We start from the raw sequence: 18,301 nt of genomic DNA, 5'->3' as shown, positions 1-18,301 counted from the left end.
CGCTAGCAGGCCAGCTGGCCCGGTTGGGGTTTCTGGTTTTGTTTTTTTACATCTTGTTCCCGAGGAGGCTCAGACCCCTCCACACATACCAGTGCTGGACCTTCTTTTGAGAACGCGTTAAACACTTACAAGGGCAAGCCTGTGCAGCAGCGACTCTCCACAGTGCTCCGTGCCAACAACCCTCTTTTCACCATAAATATGTTGTAATACCTCTTTACTATCCCAGCATGAATGTCTTGGGAAATATAACCTACCCAAACACATCATTTAAAAAAAAGAGAGAGAGAGAGAAAGAAGGAAGGGAGTGAGGGAGGGAGGAAGGAAGAGAGGGGAACAGATAGGAAGAAAGGGAGGGAGAGAGAGAAGGGAGAAAGTGAGGGAGAGGGAAGGAAAAACACGATGACTTAACTGTAAAGGAAAAAAATAACAACAAATAACTTACGTGTATTTCTCCAAAATGACAAGTATAGAATGAAGTAGTCAAATGCTTATACCACTTTACAACAAATTCTGATTTAAAATTGTTCAATTGATCGTTGTTGAGTCTTTTCCGTTATAGTTGACATTTGTGGGGAGTTTCTTATAATCGTTTTTAATTTTTTTAAACTTACTTATTTTACTAACCTCTACATTCTGGCGGAGTTGAACTAACCACTCTGATATCAAGAGTAGCTTGCTCTTCCAGTGAGCCAGTCAGGCGCCCCTATAGTTGGTTTTTTGAAATAAGGGCTAAATAAGTATATTTGCTCATACATGCAGAATCATCCCAATTTGTATGTGGACTGCTGGAGATATTTTGAGGAAACTCCAAACTCACCAGCTGCACTGTTGTCAATAATCTGATTTTCCAAAGTGGTGAATGATGCTTGGTAAAGTGGCAGGCAAAACAGTGTACATAGTAGTTGTATCTGTGGAAAACTCAGTGTATCTTAAAACTATGTGAAAATACCTAATGTTTATACGTAGATAGTAACCAAAGGCTTTCTCACCTATGTGTGCTTAACATCCAAGTCTGAACATCTGAAATTGTTCAGCAGGTAGAGGGCTGAGACAATTCTGTGGGTGGCAGTGCGGTGTCTTCTGGGTGATAGCATTACCCGCTCTGAGATGCATTGACCTGGGCATTCGTCTTAAATGCCTTGCATTATTATTTCACAGGGAACAGACCATTTTGCCTATGCTGCCAGAATGTTTGCTGGTCTCTTGGAACCCATTCACCACTCTGTATAGAATCCATGTATTCTGGATTACGAAGCCTTGGTCTATAGTGGGAATTGAGAGATTGGAATCATAGACTTGGGAAGAACTTTGCTGGGACCCTCAGAGGGAAATGCTTCAGTGACAGCTCGTGCAAGTTTCTAAAAACTATATATATTCCAGTTTTGGTTTCCTTTAAGTAGTCTGCAGGAGACTCATTGCCTTCCTTGTTCTGGAAGTGGACCTAACATTACTTCAGTGGACCTAACATTAACATTAGGGCTGCTTTAGAATGTTGTTCACTTCTGCTGAAGTTGGGGACAATAAAAGCCCTCAATCTAGTCCACTTGTTCTTGGTAAAATGTTTCACCTCTGTACTTCGGCAGGTAGTTTTTTGTATCCAACTGTAGGACATTATATTAATATCTGTTAAATGCCTTCTTGTTGGAGCTGATCCTTCTTCCCAGCTGGTCTAGAGTTTTTGGATACCAGTTTTGTTTTTGAATCTATAAGCCTTCCCTTTTAATTTCATGTGATTTGTAAGTCAAAATATTAGAATATTAGAATTAATTATTACAAAAAGAAAAACTTTCTTGCCAATGCTGCATCATTAGTAATAATACCATATAAATGTTAGGTTTTTCTAATGTGTGCCTTAAGAGCTGCCTTATCTAAGAGTGTCGATCACTAGGTATTCAGAGCTGAAGAAAGACAGTAGACTTTAAAATGTGTGTGTCTTTGTTTGTTTTCTTTTTTGTTAGAAGAGTTTGACATTAATTTTAAGAAGCCCTTAGAAGATTGGTGTTCCCTACTCTCAATGTGGGAATTTTGTTAATCCTAGAAATAATATTATTCCAAGTAAAAATATTTTTAGAAGAAGGACATTTCCCACTTTTCTACTACTCTAACATGTTGTTTTCATGTTCCATGTTCCCTTCTGTATATTCTAGGTTTTGTGCTGGTCTTTACATTTTCATGCTGTTTTCTGCATGTGTGTGTTTTTTTTTTTTTTAAGATTTATTTATTTATTTATTTGACAGAGGGAGATCACAAGCAGGCAGAGAGGCAGGCAGAGAGAGAGGAGGAAGCAGGTTCTCTGCTGAGCAGAGAGCCCGATGCGGGGCTCAATCCCAGGACCCTGGGATCATGACCTGAGCCGAAGGCAGCAGCTTAACCCGCTGAGCCACCCAGGCGCCCCTCTGCATGTGTTTTGTAGTTTTCTGTTAGAAATGGGTATTAGCCTGTATTTATTCTTAGGTAAAGGGAGTAAAAACAGGTAACAGAGAGTCTTCAACACAGCTTTACCTATGTGGGCTGACAAGCTAAAATCTTTGCAGTCCTTTTAAAAATATTATCACTCTGGGAGTGAGGTAAGACTATCAAATTCATTCAGTAGCTCACTTAAAAAAATCTTTATACATGTGTATAAATCATAAGTGGAAAAGGGTGACAGGTTCTTGAGCTGCTGGCTTGGAAGGTCCTGAAGTCGTAACTTAGAGTACTTTGGTCTGTGGCTTTGGTTCTGCTGGAAAGTGCGAGGAGGTTGTGAGTGGTGGTAGAGATGCCATCTTGATTTATCTCTGGTTTTGGAGGGCATTGGGCCAGGGGTGCTTAGGCAGTGGGGGAAATCACCTCCTCATGTGAAGTTCCTTACTTCTCTTTCTCTTCCCATGATGTTACCACCTCTGGACTAGTTGGACCTTTTCTGGGAACGGAGGTGGAGTAGCTACCCTTGGGTATTTGTCCACAGCCTGAGGAAGGTTCAGCTGAAGTCTGATTTACCATTGGTTCCTGTTCTTCTATTCTCTTAAGCTGAGTATTATATAGAACATCGTCTTTGGAATAATCCTTATCTTTTAGAAAATTGACAGTGATGGTGGCTACCAGTTATTGGGCATGTAGTATATGTCAAACAGTGTATACTTGTATCACTAGGCTTTATAGCCATCCTATGAGGTAGGAATCATTATTTCCATTTTAGAGATGAGAAATGCTCAGAGAGGTTAAGTGTCTTAGGCAAACACAGGGTGGCCTATTTTCACAGCACAAGATTGTTTTACCCTGTAACACTCTGTGTCTATTTAAAAATATCTAAATTTGAGCAATGTAAAATAATATCACAAGATCCCAAGCTTTAGTTCTCATTTAAGAAGATAAGAGAAGGTGAGCAGAGAGATCCGGGGCTTTTTCAAAGCAGGAAGGATGGTGTGACAGCTCCCAATGACTTGCTCCTGAGCAGAGCACAAGGTGTTCTGGAAACAGAGGGCAGACAATTGAAAACTTAGCAACAGGAAATGATCCCAAAATAATGAAGCCTAAGAGACCAATTTGGCGTATTTTCAGGATGTAAAATGTTGGACTCAGAATACTTAAACTGTAGTACAGAGTCTGTCACCAAACCACTGGGTGACTACAGTTCAGTTACTGAAGTAAATTCCTCCAACCTAGGCTGAATCAGTGTTTGTTGAATAAATTCATGATGATTATTTAGAGTAGCTAAGAATTCCTTATAAGAGAGGTATAAGGAAAACCTGAACTTGTTTAGTATATGCAGATGCTTTTCAGCCTTCGAATGGAAACTGGCAAGCCACTTAAATTTTCTGACAAGAGAGTGATCCTTGCCAAGCTCAGAGATCATTGGTTTAAAGTACATTCTTTGTAATATCAAGTAGGGTATAGGGACAGCCCAGTTCCACAATGGAAGAAATGCTACGTCTTTATTTTTTTTTTTAAGATTTTATTTATTTATTTGAGAGAGAGAATGAGACAGAGAGAGCATGGGGGGGCGGCAGAGGGAGAAGCAGGCTCCCCACTGAGCAGGGAGCCCAATGATGCCAGACATGATCCCAAGACTCCAGGATCATGACCTGAGCCAAAGGCGGTTGCTTAACCAAGCCACCCAGGCGCCAAGAAATGCTATGTCTTTAAGTGTTTCCTTCTCCTGGAACTTCTCCTTGGTCAGCCAAGGTGGTTGAGGATGTCCTCATCCTTAAACTGAGTCCCTGCTCTCAGACAGCTCTAAAGCTCACAAATACAAGACTAACAAGGGCCACACTGGTGCTGCGGCCCCTAGGGATTCCAAGGATCTTCTTGAAAATCAATCCCAGACTTTATAGCATTACTGAATCTTCTCAGTTCCATATAGGAACTGAAAAGATTGCTCTCTCATTGTCCCAGCATATAATAGCATCAGAACTCTAGGAAAAATCAGGCCCTGATTCAGCAGATCCTCTGATCTGCTCTCATTGTCCCAGCATATAATAGCATCAGAACTCCAGGAAAAATCAGGCCCTGATTCAGCAGATCCTCAGAAGCACTCTTTAAGGGAATCTGAAGATTCAAAAATTCTGGCGAGCTAGGTCAGTGTGCTTAGTTCTGCAATCCACATGAAAGTAAAGATTGTGGGTCTGGTCAGATAACCGAGGACATTTCAATGTCCTGATGATTTATTACCAGGGTGAATAGAAATATTGCAGACCACAGTATCATTTATCATGTAATTACATATCTTTCTGGGAGATAGCGCACATGAACACAGAAGTGATGTAGAGCTACCCTGTCTTTTGTTCTGGGCCTCAGTTTCCTTGCCTGCAGTGGGAAAGGCTTGGGCCAGATGGTCTCTGGATCTTGAAGGTCTCTCACAGCCCTAACCTTCAGGGATCTGTAGACAGATAGGGTCTTACACAGAAGCAGCCTCTGGAGCTGTGGTACCATTGGTACCACCTCCTAACGTGTTACATAGATATTTAGCCTCTCTAAGCCTCAATTTCCTCATCTGTAGAAGTAGAAAAGATGACAGTTCAATTCCATAGGGTTATTGCTCTGACTATTAAGGAAACCTATGTAAACCTCTGAGAAGGAAACCTCAGAAAGCACCCAATCTATATTAGCTGTTACTATTATTACTAGGACATTCCATTGTCATAGTTTATTGTTGTTGTTGTCTTGTGTATTCCCCTACTTGTCTCCTATCTCTCCTTGTTTACTTCCACATTTACTCTTACCACACAAACTATCTTCAAGGGTTAAACTTTAAAGGAACCAGTAATGAAGGGTCAAATTTCAAATCCAAGACTGAGAGATTCTAATAATAATTGTAATAGCTAATATACATTGGGTGCTTAATAATCCTAGATCCTACAAGGATTGTAGACAATTAACTTCCTTATTTTTGCCACTCAATATATGCCTTTCTTTTGCCCCTATCAAACTTCCTATATGGATACAAACACATGTGTTAGAGTGTAAATGTTGGAGATGTTTAGGGGTGCCTGGGTGGCTCAGTCAGTTGAGCATCCAACTTCTGGATTCAGCTCAGGTCATGATCTCATGGGTTGTAGGATCTCATGGGTGTAGGAATCTGGGCTCAGCAGGGAGTTTGCTTGAGATTCTCTCTTTCTACCCCTCCCCTCACTTGTGTACTCTCGTGCAAGTGCACTCTCTCTCTCTCTCTAAAATAAATCAGTAAATCCTTTAAAAAATATTGTAGAGAAGTTTAGAAACAGATATTTACTTTGATGTGTTAGAACCAGCAGATTTGGATTTCCTTAAAGACTGTATCTGGAGGAAGATTATTTGGGTAATGCTTGTGGAATCTTTTTTTCTATGTGATGTATTAGGAAAACATAATATGTCAAGATTTTTCTTTTTCAAGCATGTTTTATACTTAGGCTACCAGAGGTTGAACGAATATTCCTGCAGACTAGCTCTTTAAACATTTATATTTTCTCCTTCCCACCTACCTAAATTTAATTAATGTCATTTGCTTCAAAATATGCCCATTCCATTTCCAGGCTGCTAAGGCAGAGTCAAGTTGAAGTTGTCATATGTTGAGGATAAGTTGACAACACTCTTCCCAGTCCAGAAGGTGTCCTCCTTGGTCCCTGAGCATCTGATAAGGCCCACTTTCCCCATTTGCTCTGAAAATCCACTTTGCTCCAGCTCCTCTTAGAACCAGGTTTCTTTGAAACAGAAAACCAGATAAATAGTCATGGATGCCCGAAAGTTCTTCACTTTTGTCTTTCAGACCAAAATATCAGGTACTTGATGTAATGTATATATGAGCCATTCTACTGCATGTGTAATAGAAAATAGTCTCCAGACCCATTCATAAGATGTGTCATTAATTATTTCTGATATAAATACAAGAAACAAAACAGAAAGATAGTCCTGCAGAATGAGAGAATCAAGAAAATTTGGCAACAAATCTCTGAGGCACTCATTATATCATTTTCTTTCCCTGTTTTGCTGCTTCTGTGACAACAGTGGAGTGTTTATTACCCTTCTACTTTGAGCTTCATTTGTTAAAATTGCCTTGGAACTATGTTTTCTCATGCTCCTTTCCTCAGTGCATTCACTTGCTTCTTTATTCCTTTTGTTTTAGAGAGGGGCTCTAGCCACCATTTAATGAACATTGTTTTTTGTAGATAAAAATAAGGATAACAAGACTTGGAAACTCAATGTGGTGGATATGGGGTACACCACTCAGAGCCCTCTTTAAGATCAAGGGACTTTGATTCCTATAGCTGCTGGAAGTGTTGGTCGCTGAAGGCTCCCAGTCAAATTCCTCTCCAGGAATTGTCCTCTGCTAAAGGGAATTGCCTTGCCCCAAATTGCCCAAAGTTACACTCCCTTCTAGGGTCAGCCTGTATCTGATGCCTGGTTGGTGTGAGGTACAAAGGGAGAACAACCCTGCAGGACCACCCAGCCCCAAGCTCCCTGTGGGTCAGCTGAGGCCTCCGTGGTAATGGTGTAGCCCTTCCCCTTCTCCTCCCCTCTATTCCTGTTTCCTCTTCTCTCCCATCAGTGGGAATCTAAGAGCAACGTCCAGGAAACCTCCTGCCAGGAGTCTTCATCTCAGAGCCTCTTTCGTGAGGTGGGGCGCTGACCTACAACACTGAGACTAAAAATATGAGAAAGAATATGATGTAGTTTGAGCTGAGAGTCTTAATGCCCCATACCTATTTTTTCCCAAGAATATGACTCTTGTTGAGTTAAAATAGTTGAAGAACTTTGGGATCTCAGTTGCAAAACAGGAAAAGATATTAAAGAGTATGAAAAGGGTTGTAATAAATGAGAAATGCATTTTACAACCTTCTTTAAAAAAAAAACAAAAGCACCAACAATATCCCTTAAAATATCAGACTTGTGACACAATACATAAAATTTTGCCAAGGAAATATTATTAGAAATTCTGGGACAAAGATCAGTGTTAGTACTGCTCTTTCTTAGTTAGTTAGTTTAGTTAGTTTTTTTTTGTGTGTGTGTGTTGTTTTTTGGAAAGGGAATTGCCTAGTGTAATAAATGCTTAGTGATCAAGGCAGCCACCTTACCATGGTCATTGAGGCTGAGGGTGGTGAGAGAACAAAGGAACTTCTAGAGAGGATGCAAAGGGCCAAGTGAGATGGCTCCATGTGAACACCTCTTTAGAACTGTAATTTCCTCTTTTTTAGATTTTATTTTTAAGTAATCTCTATCCCCAGCATGGGGCTCAAACTCGCAACCCTGAGATCAAGAGCCCCAGCTCTACATACTGAGTCAACATGGTGCCCCAGGACTGTGATTTTTTAAAATATTTTATTTATTTATTTGACAGAGATCACAAGTAGACAGAGAGGCAGGCAGAGAGAGAGGAGGAAGCAGGGCCCCCCCCCCCCGCCCACCGAGCAGAGAGCCCGATGCGGGGCCCTATCCCAGGCCCCTGGGATCACGACCCGAGCTGAAGGCAGAGGCTTTAACACACTGAGCCACCCAGGCGCCCCAGGACTGTGATTTTTTTAAAAACTTATCTATTTTATTTTTTAGAAGTTTTTATTCAAGTTCTAGTCAGTTAACATATAGTGTAATATTGGTTTCAGGAGTAGAATTTAGTGAATCCTCACTTACATATTACACCAGAGCACATTGTAGCAAGTGCCCTCCTTAATACCCATCAACCTTCTAGCCCATCCCCCACACCCCTCCCCTGAGAGTATAATTTTTTAAAACTTTTTCTTCAAAGGATTTACCTTATAACAACATTCAGTGACTATCTCATTTAACACATAGTTACCATAATAATAATCACAACTGATCTTTATTCAGGCAGAATATATGTATTGAAATAGGGAATAGCGTTCTTCTTTCCCCTTAAAGACAGAGCTTTACTGAGATTCTTTAAAAATTAATTTGTACGGGGCACCTGGTTGGCTCAGTGGGTTAGGCCTCTGCCTTCGGCTCAGGTCATGATCTCAGGGTCCCGGGATCAAGCCCCGCATCGGGCTCTCTGCTCAGTGGGGAGCCTGCTTCCTCCTCTCTCTCTGCCTGCCTCTCTGCCTACTTGTGACCTCTGGCTCCCTCTTTGACAAATAAATAAATAAAATCTTAAAAAAAATTAATTTGTACAAGTTATATCTTAAGATGTTATCAGTATAAATAAAAATCAATCAATACAAAAGTATATAGAATAAAAAGTTAAAATCTCCTTCTCAGGGACAACTGTTCTGTTTGCTTTCAGACCCTTTTCTGTGGTGATATAATTATTCTTGGACATAGGCACACATATATGATAGGATATCTTTCATTTCTTTTTTCTTGTATCCTTATGTTAATAGGAACATACTATTAGAATGTTTTGTGACTTACAATTTTTAGTGAACAAGGTTTCATTAATCCTCTTTTTAAAGCTATTTAATTCAAACCACACTGCACTATTCTCAAGAACTATATTAGAATTAAATTTGATGCTACATTGAACTTAGGTGTGTTAGCTATTCTTGGGGATATACTGCTTATCTAAGTGAAATAAATTACTATTTCAGTTTTCTAATACAAATTTTAATTTTTCTCAAGATACAGAGACTTTCTTTTTTTCCTTTTCAGACTGATTCAGTTGAGTCTGATCCTAAAATTAATTCTTTTAAAAATATCTAAGAAAAATTAAATCCAGTTATTTCCATTCTCAAAGTGATCTCAATATTTTCTTGTCCTTGGTATTATCCTGCCTTTACCATGGGTGTGTGTTTAAAAGAGGGAAAAAAGGGATAGAGGAAAAACTAATTTCAATCATTCAATTTTTGTTTATATTTGTTTCCAAATCCAAGCGGCCTCTTCTAGCAGCAAAGATCTCTCTCCCGCTCTATCACTGGTCTGTAAAGTAAATTGCAAAAAGCCACCAAAGTCTGGCTACATCCTCATAGTGACTGTTTAAACCCATTACTTTCTCTTTTAATCAAATCACTGTTGTGTCAAAATATACGATTCTCGCCATGAATCTCTCTGGCTTGTTACAGGTCACCGGTTGCACCTTGAAAATGTTTGCTCTCCTAAGCGTCTCCTCTCCAGCCTCCAGTTAAATTGCTCCAGACCAAGCCTGATCATTTTTCTATACACATAGAACTCTAATTAATATAAACATAATGGCAAAGAGATCCTGTACTTTACAAAGAAAGGAAGGGAAAATGCCCAGTTGGGAGGTATGTTGAGCATCACTTGGATAATGGCAAAATGGGCATGTAGACAGATAAAAGCCTTCAAATTATATTAAGAAGAAAAAGCAAACCCTAAAAATTTCTTATTCTTGAATTACTGAGATATTCCAGCCTTTATTCTTTTCTGCTTTAAGAAATATTTTACATAAAGCTGCCAGAGGGCCAGAAACAGAAATAGTAATTATGTTTAAACAGCCAACACTTCACTAATATAAAATATTTGTACAGCCTCTTAAACATGAAGTTAAGTGCCAGAGGCTATTTTCATTGTTTAATGTATTAAGTAAATAAAAATGTATCTAAGATGTGGACACACAATTAGTTTTGAGTTATTTATCCTGGAGTTTGTATGGTTTAGAAAAACTCCATCTTCTTGGCTGCTGCTGTCCTAATGCATTTAACTTCAGCCATCAGCTATGATTAAACACCTGCTGTTGTGGGGAAACAAAGCACACTAATCCAATATGTATTTCTGACATCTTAAATATCACCCAGTCCCCTGACATCAGGCACAGCTTTTCAGCGGGATGGAATTCCAGAGCATATTTTTCTAATTTATGGATGGACAATAAATCAAAATTAAGCCTTGGGCAATGAAATATACATCAGTGTGGAATGAACTGACTGCAAACGAGGACCCTGCACAACCAAGGGAAAGGATATATTAATGGAATCCTAAGCTGCAAACACTGAAGTGAAAATTAAGGAAGTTTATTCCGCATTTTGTCCCTGTAAAACCAAAAGGTAAAGACAAAATGAAGTGTTCTTTTTTTCCATGCACAGTACTGGAGGAGCACATTTAAATTCAGAAAAAAGAAAAAGTCATTGCTTTTAAATGCTCGCATGTGGGTGATTAAAGTCAAATCTCCGTTGCTGTTTTTGTTATTTTCAGTAATTAAGAAGGGTTTGAAGTGCTTAATGTATTTTTGGTTTTGCTCTTCTGGAAGAGTGAACAAAGGCCGTTGTTGACAGTTTTCCGTTTCTCCTGGGAAAGGTTGGGAGAAAGGACATTCTTCCCTCCCAGGTGGACGCCATTGGTGGGAGCTGTCCAGTGCTGAACGAAACTTCCTTTTACTGACCTCCAACTGTCCTGGCACTGGGAGACAGAGGCAAACTAAGAGCTTTGTTCTCATCAGAGATGCTCAGGCACCCCATGTACAGGGCCACCCCCTTGGCCTTGCCCACCTTGATCTGGCCACTCACAAATCTGGACCAAGGTCATGTTGAGCTGCTCCCTTGGCTTATCCTTCTTACTGTTGCTATTGGCAAGCACCAAACATTTTTAACAGACCCTGCCGGAATAACTGTCGTATATATCAGGGATAAGGCTTTATGTTTGTGTGCCTTTGGGGTTCTTAACTAACAGTATCTCTTGAATCTTCACAGCATCTTTGTTAATGGGGATAAGTGGCAAATATTTAGCTAGAGACAGGAATAGGAGCCATAATGAAATAGAGAGCTTTGTCTTGGGCTGCATGACAAATGGTAGAACTTGGGAAAGGGATCTTATTGACTGGTTTCCAGTTCTAGACCTCACTTAGCAAATTTTCTCTCTCCAGCTAACAGAAGTTTTTCAGATTATTCTTCCTAAGGCACTGACACCTTATAGCACAATTATTCCTATAAATTCATCAGTGACAGGTCTCCTGGCTTGTATAATACTTGCATATTATTTATGAACAATTGTTTCTCTAAACTCATGTTACTGATACTGTTTTAAGTTATTAAAATTAATCTTAAAAGAAATCATGTAATTTAGGAATTAATGTTTCATGTATCTCAGAAAGAAACCAGTATTGCTCTGTGGGCTCCAAACTTATATTTTGAAAATTCTAAATGAAATAATATTTGGGTGATGTTTTAAAATGCATGTTCTTTGGGTTAGTTAAAAGGGGCTGAGATATTTGGCTGCTATAAAACTTAAAAATGAAGGGTATGTCTCCTCCACCATTATAGTTTTCCTTTTTGCATTGACTCTTCTTTCTTCTTCAAATCCTCAATACTATTTGCTTATAGAAAATATGCATAAGCCTGGCAGGAGATCTTTTGAACAAAAATATAACAGCATTATGCAACTTACCTGTTTCTGAGGAAAATCTTTGTTCTTTGAGGAAATTGTTTTAAAAGGCTTCTTTTTCATTTTATGATCACAATGTTACATAGTAATGTTGGGGATCATAATAATAATGGCTGACATGAGTTGATGGTCCTGTTTGGGAAGCTTTAGGTAAATCACTTCAAGCAGTCCTCATAAGCAGCCTGTTGTGTCTGTACTGTTGTCACCCTTCTTGACAGCTGAGGACATGAGCCTAAAGGAATCAGTCTCTCACCAGAGATCACACAGTGATGGATGAAACAGAGAATTAAACTCCAGCAGTTTGTCTCCAGAGCCTGCCCTTCAAGCACATCATTATTCTACAAAATGCTCTTACATAAAGAAAAGCTCTGACCTTTATATATTTTAACTTTTAAACTTTGCAGATTAGCTTAACCTATCTCCTCTAGATGCAGTGTTACTCTATAAATCAGTTGTGAAAGACTGGTTGTTCATAGTCACTGTCACATAAATGATTACAAGTGGAACTGTAATATTAAAAAATGAATTCCTCGAGATCCAGATAGTTCTCTATCCTCATTTTTAGCTCAAGCAGTCTATATTTAAAAATTCTAGCTACTGGGGGTGGGGGTCACCTGGGTGACTCAGGTGATTAAGCATCTGCCTTTGGCTCAGGTCATTGTGTCAGGGTTGTGAGATCAAGCCCTGTGTCAGCCTCCCTGCTCAGCCAAGAGTCTGCTTCTCTCTCCTCAACGCTGCTCTCTCTCACTCTTTCTCTCTCAAATAAATAGTAAAATCTTTAAAAAAAAAATTCTAGCTACTGGGGCACTTGGGTGACTCAGTCAGTTAAGTGTCTGCCTTTGGCTCAGGTCATGATCCTGGGGTCCTGGGATCGAGCCCCACATCAAACTCCCTGCTCAGGGGGGAGCTTGCTTCTCTCTTTTTCTGCCCCTACTGCCCACCTGTGAATGTGTGCTCTCTCTTGTATAAATAAATAAATAAATAAAGTCTTTAAAAAAATCTTGCTATTATATCAGTAAATATGGGCAAAGACATAAGGATGCTGCCAAAGATGGGGGATTTTTTTTTAAAAGATTTTGTTTATTTTTTTAACAGAGATCACAAGTAGGCAGAGAGGCAGGCAGAGGGGTGTGGGGGGGTGGGAAGCAGTCTCCCTGCCAAGCAGAGAGCCCGATGCGGGGCTCGATCCCAGGACCCTGGGATCATGACCTAAGCTGAAAGCAGAGGCTTTAACCCACTGAGCTACCCATGTGCCCCAAGAATGGGGGATTTCAACTGTATCAATGAATGAGTTTAAAAATAAGTTATTTTGTCCATACTTAGTTAAATAAAGCATACAGGCTGGTGTATGATAGTCTTTTAAATTCTTATCAGAAGAGTTCATTAAGATTTAAAAATATTTATATTGATAAACAATAACACACAGTAATAATATCACATTAATTATTATAGTAGCAACATTTGTAAAAAAATAAAACATTTTATTACTAATATTTTTACCAAGATTACATCCCATATTTTCAAAATTCATAAATTAACCAATTTTTACTGAAGGTCTACCAGGTGTACCAGGCATTGTGCTAGGTTCTCAGGATTCAGAGCAAGAAAGATAGATATGATCTTCTCTTTGGAGTTTATGTTCTAGATATGGATAACCCTGTTCTTGATCATTGAAAAAATATGTTATGAGAGAAGTTGAAGAGCATTAGAAATGAAGAATTGCTCCTGACTTAAAGGTTTGTTTGTTTGTTTTTTAAGATTTTATTTATTTATTTGTCAGAGAGAGGAGGGAGAGAGAGCACACAAGCAAGGGTAGCAGCAGCAGAGGAAGAAGCAGGTTCCCCAGTGAGCAAGGAGCCCAATGTGTAATTCAATCCCAGGAGCCTGGAATCATGAACTGAGCTGAAGGCAGACATCTGAACAACTGAGCACCCAGGCATCCCTAAATAAGTGTTCTCCTTGATATTAAAATCCGCACAGCATTTCCTAGAAATACAGGGTTAAGTTCTTTGACACCTCTTTTTCTAGATGACAACTTCATTTCCTGTCCAAAGATTCCTAACTCCTACTCATTTTTTATAGTTTTCTCCTAAGGATTCTTCTGGTGGATGGTTGAGCCATCTGTTACTCTAGACCTGTTTTTCCTTACTCTGTCTCTTAGCTGAGACTCTCATCAAACCAAACATTTGGATTATATTTCCTTTTTATTATTGACTTGAAACTGACATAATATAAAATTGACCATTTTAAAGTGAGCAATTCAGTGTCATTTAGTACATTTACAATGTTGTGCAATCACTACCTCTCTAGTTCCAAAACATATTCATTTCCCCAAAAGATAACCAACATCCATTAAGCAGTTACTTCCCTTTTCTCATCTTTCCAGTCCCTGGTAACCACCAATCTGGTTTCTTTCTCTGTGGATTAACCTATTCTGGATATTTCATGTAATTGTAATCGTAAAATATGTGACTTTTCATGTCTGGCTACTTTTATTTAGCATAATGTTATTTAGGTTATTCCATGATGTAGCACGCATTAGTATTTCATTCCTTTTGTGGCTGAATAATATTCCATTGTATGCATATGCCATAATTTGTTTATCCATTCATCCACTGATGGACCCTTGGGTTGTTTCTACCTTTTGGCTATTATGAATACTGCTTTTATGCACATTCAGGTGTAAGTATTTGTTTGAGATATCTGTTTTCAATTCCTTTGGCACATGTTGTTTTTTAAATAAATTTTTTATTTTGGATACATTTAGATTTAAAGAAAAGCTACAAAGATAATACAGAGAGTTCCCACCATCCCCTTTCCCCAATAGTAACATCTTACATACTGATGGTACATTTGCCAAAACTAAGAAACCAACATTAGTACAACATTATTTTTAAACTCCAGACTGTATTTAGATTTCACTAGCTTTTCTAATAATGTCCCTTTTTCATTCCAGGATCCCTTCCAGGATTCCACATTGTGTCAAGTGATCATGTCTCCTTAGTTTCCTCTGGTGTGTAACAGTCTCTCGGTCTTCCCTTGTTTTTCAACCTTGAGAGTTTTGAAGGGTACTGGTTAGCTATTTTGTAGAATGTTCTTCAGTTTGGGTTTGTCTGATTTTTTTTTTTTTTTAATCATGATTAGACTGGAGTTTGGAGACAGAATACCATAGAAGAGAAATTTCTATCACATCGCATCACAAAGTATATGCTATCACCATGACTAACACTGGAGATGTTAACCTCAATCACTTGGCTGAGGTGGTGTTTGCCAGGCTTCTCCACTGTAAAGTCCCTCCCCAACACTTTCCATGCTCTATTCTTTGGAAACAAGTCACTAAGTCCAGCCTACACTCCTAGGGAGGAATATCCATATAAATTATTTGGAATTCTTCTGTAAGGAAATTTGTCTCTCCCATTTACTTATTTTTTCAATCATTTATTTATGTCAATATGGGTTCATAGATAATTTATCTTGTAGTTAATATCCTTTTGAGGTCTTGTCACCAATACCTGTAAGAAAAGTGAGAAATGCAGAGTGAGTGCAGTTTAGAGTGCTTTGAAGGCAAGAAGATCTTGGGCTTGATATGGAATATTTCACAGAACAAGATGTAAAATTGTCACAGTATGGGAGGTTTGAAGATGGTATTTGCTGAGTAGGGATAGAATACATTTTGCTGTTAGCTTTTTATTGGAGGCTAAATCTAAACTTTTTAGAGGGCTTGTTTGATCAGGACCTATGTTTTCTGATTACTTGTTCCATGCTCCTGTATTATGCCATCAAATCTTTGCATGTGGTCATATTTGTAGCTATTAATATGCTTGTGAATAAATAAAGTGATTCCACATAACATATCCCCACTCAACTGACACTGACATTCTAAAAAAAGTACTTGTATTTTCTATAGGTGTCTCTTACCCAGGATTTAGATATGGAGATACCTTGACCAGATAGTACCACTTAGTCCTGCTATTGATGAGGACATGGAGACCTGTGGCTGTAGAGGCTCTCCCTAGATCATGGATAATTATTGGCAAAGCTACAGGTTGTAGATGGACATACAGCCATGAAAAAATCCATGAAAGCTTGTCTTGGGTTATGCAATAAGCTAATGGTGGAACTGAGGGAAATAACAATATTGGCTAATTGTCTGCCCTGTATCAAAATTATTTTTAGTGTTTGGTTAATATTTATGTTTCTGATTCCTTTTTCTCTGCTATTTTCATTGAAGAAATATTTTCAAAACTTAAGATGCCTAGTAAAACATGAAGTTATTCACTTCTCACAAATCAGTAACCCCAGGATGCTTGGGTGGCTCAGACAGTTAGCAGTCTGCCTTCAGCTTGGGTCATGATCCTGGGGTGCTGGGATGGAGCCCCATGTTGGGCTCTCTGCTCAGTAGGTAGCCTGCTTTCCCTCTCCCTCTGCCACTCTCCCTGCTTGTGCACGTTCTCTCTCTCTCTCGCTCGCTCTTTTAAATAAATAAATAAAATCTTATATAAAAAAAGAAATCAATAACCACATAAGAGGAAAACTCATTTTCAGAATTCCGTTTTCACGTACTAGAGAACATATGCTACTAATGTCTATACAAAGACATTTCACTACATAATTGTTTAGTGTACAGACTCAGTCTCATTATTTAACAGCCCCACTTTGCATATTGAACACCTTATAGGTATAACGAAGTACTGCTTTTCACCTTTTAACATTGAGTGTCTTAAAGTACAGTTGAAAATCTGTGGTAAAACATTATTATTTAGCTATTATAAATGCTGCATATGGATAACATCTAGGGTACTTTTATTTCCATCAATATTTCAGGCTAGATGAACTGAAAGCCTTCCTGCCACAAACATTGAGAAATTCTGATTAAATATATTCTAAAAAATCCTTTTGAATAAATATCACAGGAAAGAAAGGGAAAATACCTAAGGACCCAAAACAAAAGAATAAATGGAATACTGAGTTTCTGAGCCAGCACAGTAGCTGCCCTAAGATCTATTCTGGCACTCCAGTTTCTTTGGTGTTAACACCACAGAGACAGGAGGAGAAGTCTCCTATATGAGGCCGTAGTTAGAACTGACATCTCTACATAAGTCAAGGACCCTCCAAGAACAAATACACTAGAAAAAGAAACTTTCCATCAACAAAGGAAAACTTGCCTATCTCAGCCGGTATTCTAGATGAGAAAAAAAATCTCCCCTGGGATAGATTTGCTCCTTGTGCAGGTTCAGGGCTTAATTTACATTAAGTGCATTAAAGGGACCCCCAGGAATTAACATGAAAGTAGTCTGGACAAACAAAGAAACAGACTTTTAACTACAGCAAACAAACTGATGGGAGGTTACCAAAGGAGAGAGGGATGGGAAGGTTGAGTAAAACAGGTGATGAGGATTAAGGAGTACTGGGTGATAAAAACAAACAAAACAAAACAAAACAAACAAAAAAACCCCAAACTTAAAAAAAAAAAAAAGTAGTCTGGAGTTGGTGATATTTGTGGGAAAACTGGCAGAAGCCAAAGTGAAAATCTTTTGAACGACCATCACTCCACCCTTCAAAACTTCTCAGAGAAAACCTGCTGGAGATGACCTCACAATTCAAAATTATATATGAAAATCAACAAGTAGTACAATGGTAGGATTAGATGCTCAAGAGTGATAATAAAAAGACCTATTAAAAAGTGTCAAATGAGTTTGTTTAAAATATTAAAGACTTAAAAATAACTGATGAAAGGAATTGAAGATGACAGAAACAAATGGAAAATATTCCATGCTCATGCACTGGGAGAACAAACATTACAAAAATGTCCATAGTATCCAAAACAATCTACAGATTTAATGTAATCCCTATAAAAAGGCCAATAACATTTTTCACAGAACTAGAACAAATAATCTTAAAATTTATATGGAACTACAAAAGACCCTGAAGAGTCAAAGCAGTTCTGAAAAAGAACAAAACTGGAAGTGTCACAATCCCAGATTTCAAGATAAACTACAAAGCTTTAGTAATCAAGACAGTATGGTACATGTGCAAAAATAGACACACAGTTCAATAGAACAGAATCAAGAACCCAGAAATAAACCCACAATTACAGGGCCAATTGCTCTTCAACAAGGGGGTGAGATTATGCAGTGGGAAAAAGACAGTGTCTTCAACAAATGGTGTTGGGAAAACTGGACAGCTACATGCAAAAGAATGAAACTGGACCACTGTCTTACACCATACTCAGAAATGAACTCAAAATGGATTAAGGGCCTAAATGTGAGATCTGAAACCATAAAAATCCTAGAAGAAAACACAGGCAGTGATTTCTCTGCCTTTGGCCATAGCCATAGCAACATTTTCCTAGATATGTCTCCTGAGGCAAGGGAAACAAAAGCAAAAATAAACTGTTGGGACTACATCACATTTAAAAGCTTCTGCATAGCAAAGGAACAGTCGACAAAACTAAAAGACAACCTGCCAAACAGGAGAAGATGTTTCCAAATGATATATCTGATCAAGAATTAGTATCCAAAATTTGTGAAGAACTTAAACAGCTCAACACACACACACA

Source organism: Enhydra lutris, unplaced genomic scaffold (genome assembly GCF_002288905.1).
Source record: "Enhydra lutris kenyoni isolate GAN:26980312 unplaced genomic scaffold, ASM228890v2 scaffoldscaffold19, whole genome shotgun sequence".
Taxonomy (NCBI): Eukaryota; Metazoa; Chordata; class Mammalia; order Carnivora; family Mustelidae; genus Enhydra; species Enhydra lutris.
Note: the sequence above shows the minus strand (reverse complement) of the source record.